An 11245-nucleotide genomic window follows, 5' to 3' on the forward strand; every position below is an offset into this window, starting at 1 on the left:
ATAAGTAGATAGATAATAGACAGGCAGACATATATTTCTTTAAAAGTCTCTTCTCCCTCACCGTAAGAGAGCTAACACCAAATCAGAGATGGATCAGTCGTTTCAACTCCTCAACTTCTATAGCAAATCTTCTAGTGAATCCAGCCTGGATGCAACTGGACTGTGTACACATTAAGCCTCACAACCTTGGTAAAATACTTTCCTTAGACCAAATTCTGCTGATCAATGTTTAACTAGCAATTTTTTTTAACTCTAGCTCTTATTAAGACTGAATTTTCTCTTTTCAGTATTCATGTATTCAGGGACACAGATCAAGACTTACGTGTAATTTCAGATTTATCTGCCATTTGGTTTGATTTTAAAACATTCTTCTCTGACTCGATCAGACAGCATGCAACAAAGGAACAAATGTAGAGTGCTAATTGAGTTCAAAGCGTCACCTCACGTTCTCATTCTTATTTAACAATAGTAAGCCTCTGGAGGCATTCCCCTGCTGTGAACAGAGAATGCCACTTCACACATTCGATTTCAGCATTCCTGCACCAACTAAGCCCTATAGTGAGCGGATGAGTCATTGCTCTGCCCTTCCCCATCTCCTTAGACTGTTCCAATTACACACAACATGGCAAAGAGACCAGAAAAAGACACCAGATCCCTTGGAACTAGAGTTACAGATTACTGTGAGCTGCCGGGTAGTTGCTGGAAACCAAACCTGGAAGAGCAGCCAGTGCTCTTAGTTGCTGCCCCCGCCCTCATTTTCCTTAACTGTCAATTAAATGACTTCCAATCAAATAGAATTCTAATAAGAGTTGCTTGACTCTCTGGTTTCCCTACCAAGCAAAGTACAATTTGGGATTTTATGAAAATAACAGCAAAACTGGGCATGGTGGTGCACATCATTAATCCCAGCACGCAGGAGGATGAGGCAGACAGATATCTTGAGTTCAAGGCCAGTCTGGTCTACAAAGAGAGTTCCAGGACAGCCAGGGCTACACAGAGAAACCCTGTCTCAAAAATTCCAAAATAATAATAATAACAAACTGTTGAAGGAGCTGCGGGCTGCATTCCTGCCGCCCAGCTCGGCTGCTTGGCTAGCTTATACCCCAAAATAACGCACAAATTGTATTCTTTTAAACACTGCTTGGCCCTTTAGTTCTAGCCTCTTAATGGCTAATTCTCACAGTCTTGCCTAACCCATATTTAGTAATCTGTGTAGCACCAGTCTTACTGGGAAAGATTCAGCATGTCTGACCTGGTGGCTAGCTGCATCGCGTCTGCCCTGGAGAGGAGTGTGCGTCTGTCTGAGGCATCTTACCTCACTTCCTCCCAGCATTCTGTTCTGTTTACTCCACCCACCTATGTTCTAGCCTATCAGGCCAAGCAGTTTCTTTATTGATTAACCAATGAAATCAACAGATTGATATATGACACTCCCACATCAATAAACAAAGAAAGATAAGCAACAATAGCAGCAAGCTCATTGTATAGGAACTGAGTTGAACTGTCATTCTTTCTTGATGTTTTTAATCAGTGAGTTATATTTAAATTGATCATTATTTAACAGATTACATGTGTGACACATCATGCTTGCAATTTTTAAAACTTTTTGTTTAGTGCATATTCACAGACTTTTTAAAAGGTATTGACAGTGAGATTTTGACATCTTTCAAACAATTCACAACGTGGGAGGCAAGTAAGACAGGAGAGAATTGTGCTGGCAGAAAGAAAGGACTGGAGAGAGAAACACTGACAGGTGGTGCAACCAGTAAGTGAATTATGGTAGTAATGAATTGAAGCCCTTCCAAAAATGAGTTTACACAGAGAGTGCTTTAAAACGTCGCATATATTGCTAAATTACAAATACATTTTAAAATAAAATGAGACAGAAAAAGTACTGAAATCATCGGTTTCCTCCAGCAATGAGGTTGCTGGGAGCAATCGATGCCCTTTTGTCTGAGAACAGCACTTTCCCCAGTTCTGCTCTGACTATTCACCAGCCAGCCTATTAGATGTCAGAGATGTAAATGGCAAGAACCTTTGCCTGTTAAACGTGTCTGTCAGTGAGCACCAACAGCAACCTTGACATACTTCTGAAGAGTAGATGGGGCTGACAGAGTCCATCTGCTCTATTACCTGAGTGTCTCCTGTGTGCCAGGCACTACGGCAGGCATTTATCTTTATATCATTCTATTATGCTGCCTGAAATAGAATTCTCCCTGTGTCTTTATTCAAATTGGTTGACTGAATGAATACAAGTCATTTACATTTACAATCAGACCTCTCTATTTGGCCTTCAAAAGGATTCCCTGGACGTGGCAAGAGCTCAGGCTGAAACAGCAAAAATAAATAAAAGGACTCATCAAAGTGAAGTCTGTGTGCCAAGTGAATCAAGCAACAGAATGAAATGTTGAACTGACTGAGAAAAATGTCCCCTAGCCACGTTATCTGATAAAGGATTAGTACCCAAAGTGTATAAGGAATTCATAAACACAAAATCTAGATAATAAAAGCATGGGCAAAGGACATGGGTAGACATTTGTGGAAAGATGTGTTGGGGGAGGCCGCTTGTTGGTTCCCGGCTGCTCAGACCTGAAATAATCACACAGAAACTTTCCTATTTGCAATACTATTTGGCCAATAGCTTAAGCATATTTCTGACTAACTCTTATATCTTAATTTAACCCATCTCCATTAATCTGTGCATCACTACAAGGTTGTGATCTACCAGCAAAGTTTCAGCACATCTGCTCCAGGAGCGATTCCATGGCTTTTCTCTGACTCTGCCTCCTTTCTCCCAGCATTCAGTTTAGTTTTCCCTGTCTACCTCTATTCCCTGAGCAGGCCCAAGACAGTTTTTTTTTTATTAACCAATGATATTCACAGCATATAGAGGGGAATCTCACATCATGTTATAAAAATGGCCGAGGAGTATACGAAAGGATCACTTATCATCTGAGAAATGTAAATGAAAAGCACCATATTGCCTCACACATTTTAGGGTGGCTGTTACCACACAGAAAATGAGAGATAAGTGTTGATGAGGGTACAGAGAATGAGGGTCCTTGTGCACTGCTGGTGGGAATAACACTGAGATGGATATGATGGAAAAAAAATGCAAAGGTTCCTGAAGAAATTAGCAGTCCTTCCTCTGAGGATTCTCCCTAAGGAAATAAAATCAGTTATTTTGAAGTGCTATCTATACTCCCCAGGTCATTTCAATATGACTCCCAACAGCCAAGATAAAGCCATGTAGATGTCCATAAACAGATGAATAAGCAAATTGTAGGGGGAGAGACAGGCAGAGAGAAAGAAAATATAATGGAATATTATTCGGGACATTAAAAATAAAGAAGCAAGAAAATGAATGGTAAATGTGCCAATCAAAAAGAACATTATGTCAAGCGCAATGGGAAACCAAAACAAAAGCAGGCATGCTCATACTTAAATGTGAAATCTGAAAAACTAAAATAAAACAAAAACAGGACAAATATAAAGACGATAATGGATAGATGAAGATGGGAATATATGGGCCAAAGGATGCAAAACAGCAGGATAATAAAGGATAAAGAAGTCTAAGAGGCCTTGAGACAAATTGAGGACTAGAATTCAGGGCAGTATAGTGTGCTCACAATTTCTGTGACATGAGTAGAGATGTCTGGTCTAGACGGTGATAAATAGAATAACTAGAATAAAGCAGGTGATTGTGAAATAATAAGTATGTTCACTCATTCCTTTTAAGAGCCCCCTTACTTTCTATTTATCTCAGCATCCTGTTGTATCCCTTAAATATATTCAATGAAGTTTCTTTTCTATGAGACAAGCACTGTTGTAAAATTGGGGGGACATATCTACTTAACTTCATTTTGGGGTACTATAAAACTATGGCCTAAATTTTTAAGAATAAAATACAATGTGTCCCCTATTTTGTTACATGTCTACTTTAGAACAACCTACTGCAGAAACAATTGTCCATCTGAAAAGGATTTCAATGGCAGCCTATTTTCCATGAAACAAACAAGAGCTTTGCTTAAGTTGCATTTGTCTGTGCTGGCTTGTAATATCGGTGGCTGTTTACAACCACGGTTTAATTAAGTTAAGGATTTATGTTATACCTTTAAGGTTCCCAAGTTCTTATCTCTACACCAAATACAATAAATTGAATGCTCTCCACAGTGAATGCTAATGAATTTGCTTGTCTAGCTCTATGGGAGAAAGGGGTCCTCCTGGACACAATGCAGCCCAAACCAAGGAAAGCTGGGTGATTGCAGAAGACAGGAAAGCCACTTTCTTTAAATTTAGTTACATTAGCATTCCATTGTGGTACTATGATTTTTCTTCAATATGTGGAAATATTTTTAATTTCTCTGACTATAAATCAGAATAATAGCATAGAAGCTTAAATATGAATGCTGTGTAAATGTATACATAAGAATATATGACAATACACAGAGAAACCTTGTTTTGAAAAACACAGAAAAGAAAAAGAAAAGAATATGTGACAATCTCTTAATATTACTCCCAGAGAAATAATTATTGTGAATTAATCTTTTTAAATTAATATTCATTGGATTTCTTTGTATTAGTTAAATCTCTCAATTCACATAGTGAATTATAGTTTAAATAATTTTTCAATTGTTATGTCATATATCAATCTCATCTTGTCAGATACGATTTCTTTGTTTATTTGTTTTTCAAAAGTAAAAACATGAGGTTGGAGAGATGGCGTCACAATTAAAAGCACTCTTTGTTCTTCCAATGAACCCAAATTCAGTTCCCACTGCCCATATTGGACAGCTCATAACCGCCTGTACCTCCAGATACAGGGAGCCTAACACCTCTTGCCTCCTTGGTAACTGCACTCGTACATTCACTTTTAAAAATTTATTTTTTTTATTGAAAGCAACTTTAATGTCTTACTAGGTACAATGATCTCATTAAAATATTATCTTAACTCTTAACCTTAATCAGAGAAGCCTCTTTCCCATGAGCAGTGAATGCCGACACTCCTAGCTGCATTGCCCAAAGTGCTGGGAAGCAGTGAGAGATGACTGAGCTTCCCTGACATGACATTTCCACCACCCCCTCTAAGACTCAGAAAAGGTTGCAGAAGAGGAGGCAGAAAGAACGTTAAGAGCTGGGACATCAAATTAAATGTCACCCTCTGCATATGACACAGCCATCGATACCACAACCTCCCAGCAGCTGTAGGGTTCTGCACTGAGTCTACACAGTAATGGCTGGGCAATAGTCAAGTGTGGGGGAGGACTGGATCTAGGTGTCATACCCATCACGGCTGAACTCTTTGCTAAGGACTGACTTATGTGTCCTTCTGTGCACTCAGAGGTGACCTCACCAGGCTCCTATGGGCAGCTCAAATCCCATGATCATACATACAGATGCCCTGGTTAAGCTAAATGGGTCGCAAAACAAACCCAAACTTCACGAGTCTTGGAATGTTAATGGTAGGTGTGACAGAGCATTGATACTAAAAGGAGGAATATTACAAAGGGTGGGAAGAAAAGGGTAATCTGTATATATTAGATACATGTATGAAACTTTCAAAGAGTGATTTTTTTTTTCGAGACAGGGTTTCTCTGTAGCTTTTTGGTTCCTGTCCCGGAACTAGCTCTTGTAGACCAGGCTGACCTCGAACTCACAGAGATCCGCCGCCTCCCAAGTGCTGGGATTAAAGGCGTGCGCCACCACCGCCAGGCTTTTTTGTGTGGTTTTTTTTTTTTTTTGAGTGAAATATTTTTTAAATCTTCACCTATTACCTTTGAACACTCACTTAAGGTCTATAACAATTTTACCTAAACTTAGCCATACTCATATGATAATAGAACCATTTATGAACCACAATTTTCTGAGCCTCATTTCCCGTGACCCCTCTTTCTAAACTCTCTTTCAAGGCACACACCAGAACAAGCATCATCAACAACACATCAGAAGCAAGTATGTTTTTTTTGCCTGCTCCTGGGGTTCTTTTACTCTGAACGTGTGTCATTTTGTATCTTATATTCCATCTGTCCATGCCATTTTTCCCTGACACACTTCCCTTACTTCAGAGTTGAAATTTTCCCTGTCTATTCCACAAACCAACTTGAAACATACATAATTGTATGAAACTTTTGATGACTTACTTTAGAGAGTTATAATGAATTGTATCTATGACTCTTCATCACTGCAAGCTTGGCACAGACTATGTGCTTAGCAATGAGTTGAAGAATGAATGAGTAGGTGGAACAGATCAGTATATGATGATAGGTAGGATGGAAATAGGTGCATCGGTGACTAGGTAGAAAACCAGTGGGTGTACAGATAAGGTAAAGTAATTGTCAAAAATTTTTACCATGGAAACAGATAAAGCGTTAAATGTCATAAGCACAAATTACAGTTCAGTAGGACAAGGGCTTTGACAGGAAATACTACAGATGTATACCAGTTAATTTTAAGTACGGTTTAAGGGTTGTGGAATGGTAAAGTGAGGTATCTTGCTTAGAGAACTGCACCAGCTGATTTGGGGGTATAGTCTCAGGGTATGGAATGGTAAGTCAGGGTCTCTTGTTTACAGACCTGCAGCAGTTTGTTTTGGGGTACAGGCTCAGGGTTGTGGAATGGTGAAGTAGGGTCTTTTGTTTACGTGTCTATACCAATTGGTTTGGGGATACAGTCTCAAGGTGGAGTGGTAAAGCAGGGTCTCCTGTTTAGAGATCTGCACCAGCTGATTTTGGGGTGCAGTCTCAGGGTGGTATAATGCTGTGATTCATGTTGGTTCTTCTAGTTCTAGCCTCACACTTTATAGGCACAGAAAATGAAGCATAAAAAAAATGAGTCACATGACCTACACAGCCTTCAACACAACCTGATGTTTTTCCTGCAGACCTGAAAGAATGGGCATAAGTGATTGGTATATGTCTTGAAACTCAATCATAATTCAAGTCACATGTACCTGGTGTAAAGATAAAAATAGAATGTTGTTACAATATGACTCACTTCTTGACTTTGTAGTTATTAGAAAAGTGGTCTTTTATATCAAAATTGGTTTCACTTAAAATGTTAATACTTAATACATGCAAGACTTGTTGAAAAATTAATTAGATATGATAGTTAGCCAACCTTTGTTAAGAGAATCCTTTCATTTTCGCTTATTTTATGTGCCCACCTGTTTGGTCTGTATGTGTGTCTGTGCATCCTGAGAGCACCTGCTGCCCACAAACAGCAGAAGAGGGCAAGAAAATATAGGATACCTTGAAATTGTAGTCATAGAAAGTTGCAAGCCCCTATGTGGGTGCTAGCAATCAAATCCTGATCCTCTAGAAGACCAACCAGTGCGCTAACCCTCTGTTTACCTAATTTTTAATACTTACGATTTGCTTATTATTTTATTCATTACAATGACAGTCATTTGCCTTCTGAAATGATTCCATAGGAAAGTTTGCTTAGTTCAAGTGTGGCAGCACATGAATGAAATCCCAACACTTACAATAGAAGCCAGAAGATCAGGACATCAAGCTACATAGTGAGCTCAAGGTTGCCAGGGGAACAGGAGACCCAGACCCCAACCAAAAAAAAAAATTTGAAAGGAGGAAGAAAAGGGAGGGAGAGGGAATGGAAGAGAATAAAGGGGAGGGGAGGAAGGGGAAGAGAAAAGGTATAAACTAATACCTCCAGAAAGATTTTATTCTATTTCTAAAACACATGGTTGACTATTAGAAGTCTAATTTAGAAGTTATTTCTGAGGCATAACATTTACTTTTGTGTATATATTTTTCTGCCCTAAGAAATATAGTCAGCCTGTTCACAGGGGAGCTGTTTCCCATTTTGCTCTGAAATGGGAACAATATTCTGCTGTGGGAAACAAACCATTGGATATATTTACCATGTTCCAGGAAATGAGCTCTGACATTAAGTTTTCTGTAACAGAACTAATTTGTATCTTCAGTGGCCTGATTTCAGCTTTCTGAATCTTTCATTTCTCTAAATTAATATAAATAGCTGGTAAATGATGCCCTTTGGCAGCACCAAGCAAGCCAAATACGTTATGCAAGCAAAGCAACTTATTTTGTGAGTCTCAGACACAAAGGGGAAATGCCTTCAGTGCTTCTGTATCATCAAAGCTGTCAGTGCGCCATAGAGAGTTCTTTCACCAGAAACCTCCCAATGTCCACACTTACCAAATTGTGATCCTCAGCACGTATTTCACTGTCCTTAGGGAAGGCAGAAAACCTCTAATGCATATAAATTTTATCTTTGCTGGTTTATATAACTTACAGATAAATATAAGTTTTATATTTTATATTATTTTACTAAATAAGGAGTTTTAAAGTTCTTAATTCATCCAGGAAAATGGGAATAACAATGTGACATTTTTGTACTTGTCAGTGTACAGGATTCTGGAGGATGAACATTGAGCTCAGAGTGGTAGTTCAGTTGTCAAGTATAACGTTTTAAGGATAAGTGTCCCCCATAAGCTCATGTATTTGAACATGAGTGGATGGTGCTAGTTGGGAAGGTTATGGAACCTTTAGGGGCTGGAGCGTTGGCAGGGAAGTATGTTCTAATGAAGTGCTTTGAGAATTTATATCTTTGTTTCACTTCCTGTACTCTCAGCCATCTTTCTGGCCCTCCCTCCACATGATGGCTGCCATGATAGACTGTCCTTTTGGTGCCACTGGGAAAATAAAACCTTTAACTTCCCTAAGATGCTTTTTTTAAAGATTTATTTATTTATTTATTACATATACAACATTTCTTCCATGTATGCTCACATGCCAGAAGAGGGCACCAGATCTCATTATAGATGGTTGTGAGCCATCATGTGGTTGTTGGGAATTGAACTCAGAACCTATGGAAGTACAGTCAGTGCTCTTAACTTCTGAGCCATCTCTCCAGCCCCTTAAGATGCTTTTTGCCATGATATTTTATCACAGAGAAAGCCTCATAAAAGGTCAGATTGCCCAAGTGTTGGTCACTGGGGAGTTTTGGCACTAGGGCAGGTCTGGTAAGGGATTAAACCTGTACAAGAAAACACAGAGAGAGCAGAACCATTCTCATGGTGAACCTGGCTTGCCATTTTTGCTTTATTGTGTCTTTCATGAGCTCCATTATTGGTGCAACAACAAGGTGCAAAATGAATTTCAACACTGAGATAAGTGCTTAGGGCCAGACATAAAGCCTATCTTCTTGGTTCTACCTAAATGATGTTATGGTTAACTGGATCCTCTCAAATCCCACTTGGTCAGCAGTGGTGATGGGGCATTTTTCTCTGCTATATTCACTGCCCTATTGACCAAATCCCCCAAGTTCAGAATTTGTAGTTTTTAAATATGATGCCCTTTTCCAATGATACCTTGCTTTTTTCATGTCACTGTGGAACAAAGATAAAAGAAAAGGTTAACCACAGCTAAAGGTCAAAGCAAAGCTTGTAACATCCCAGAAGGCTTTGAGCTAATGGTCCTCACCCTCATGCATCAGCTTTCCAAAACTGAAAGTATTTCCCACCACTTAATACCATTGTCATCTTTCTGACAGGTCTCCAGACAGCATCATCTCTGTCTGAAGACCCCGAGTCATAAATCTATAGAATTTCTAAGCATTTCCCAACTGGGATACATGTCACAGAAATATCTTAATCATAATTATGTCATTAGTTTCTAAAAAAAATCTCTCAATTGCAATGTTTCTGGGGTTATAACATGGTTGCTGTAGTCAGAATAAAATCAAAGAATTAGAAAGACTTTTAGAAGTCTTTAGCACAACATCTGCTTCTCTGTAATTCCTGCTCCCTGTGCCTTGTTCTAGTGGTTCTCATCTAAATGGCATTTATCAGATGATCAGCCAGTGTATTCAGGAAAGTGGCTAAGTAAACATGTGTGGGTGTCCATGAATCTTTAAATTTGAGTGCATATCTCTTCAACCAGAAACTTATTTCCAACTAAATTACCTTTAACCTGCTAAGCAGAGATTGGTCTCCTAAAAACTGTCATCAGGAAATATTTTATTTTGTCCTTTCAGGGGAAAACCTTGCTAAAGAAACAAAATTAATTGAAGTAGAACTTCATATCCAATAGGGAATAACATTATTGTGCCTTGAAATTTTTCACATAGATTCTGCTGAAATTTAGTAGCATAGTGGATGTCATTGTTCCCTAATCTCTTGTTTCCTCCTGTTTCTGTGAATGAGGAACAGAATAACTCCCCATTCCATGAACAGTGTGTAGCTCAAATCTTCCCTACTATGCAAAGAAATTGAAGGTGGTATGAAATGGTCACACAGAAAAAAGTCCTAGTTAATTCATGCTGAATATGTTCTTTGAAGACGTAGTAAATTCTACCTCTTCATGGTATTTAAATTTTGATGTTGTGTGTTGCCATAGTATAACATTATCTGTATGCTTCCACCTAAATCTGACTAGGGTCTATTTACAAAATCTTTAAGACAGCAGCAACTTTCACTAACAATGAAAAATAACAGTGATGTGTGTGTTGCAGTATGATTCCTTTACTGGTGTGGGAAGTCCTTCTGTATATGTTGCTTTTATTGGTTAATGAATAAAGCTGCTTTCGGTCAATGGCTTAACAGAGTAAAGACAGGTGGGAAATCCAAACAGAGATGTGGAAAGAGAAAAGGCATATTCAGAGAGAAGCCTTGCAGCCATCAAAGAGAAAGATATGAGCTGTCAGCTGGAATCTTGCCAGTATGCCATGCCCCTCATGGTAAAATGAAAAATAATAGGAATAAGTTAAGATATAAGAGCTTACTAAGAATAAGCTAAAATCATTGGCCAAGCTGTGTTGTAATTAATACAGTTTCTGTTTGGTTATTTTGAGTTTGGGTGACTGGGAACCAACAAGCAGCCTTGAACTACAGATTGGTGCATCAATGTGTCTTAGCTAAATCCACATAAAACATGTGAGAGCTTGGAAAGGAATTCTAAACACACACACCTAGACGATTGCTTATAAATGTTGGTTTACATTTAAAGGGGGATATGCTGTAGATATAAATACTTTGAATTGGTATGGATCTTGGTCTATTAATACAAATTTTAGAGCAATTTTGTTATATATGTAATAGTCAAGCTTATAGTTATGTTAGTTAGATTTTCTAGATGTACAGAGATATATTTCAGATGGATAGTTAGTTGTAGTAATGTGAGCAGCGGGACTGCGTTCCCAGCACCCCGGCCGCCTGCTCGGCTAGCTTATGCCCCGAAATAATTACATGGACACTGTATTCTTTTAA

This window comes from Microtus ochrogaster, chromosome 2, assembly GCF_000317375.1.
Source record: "Microtus ochrogaster isolate Prairie Vole_2 chromosome 2, MicOch1.0, whole genome shotgun sequence".
In the NCBI taxonomy this organism is placed as follows: domain Eukaryota; kingdom Metazoa; phylum Chordata; class Mammalia; order Rodentia; family Cricetidae; genus Microtus; species Microtus ochrogaster.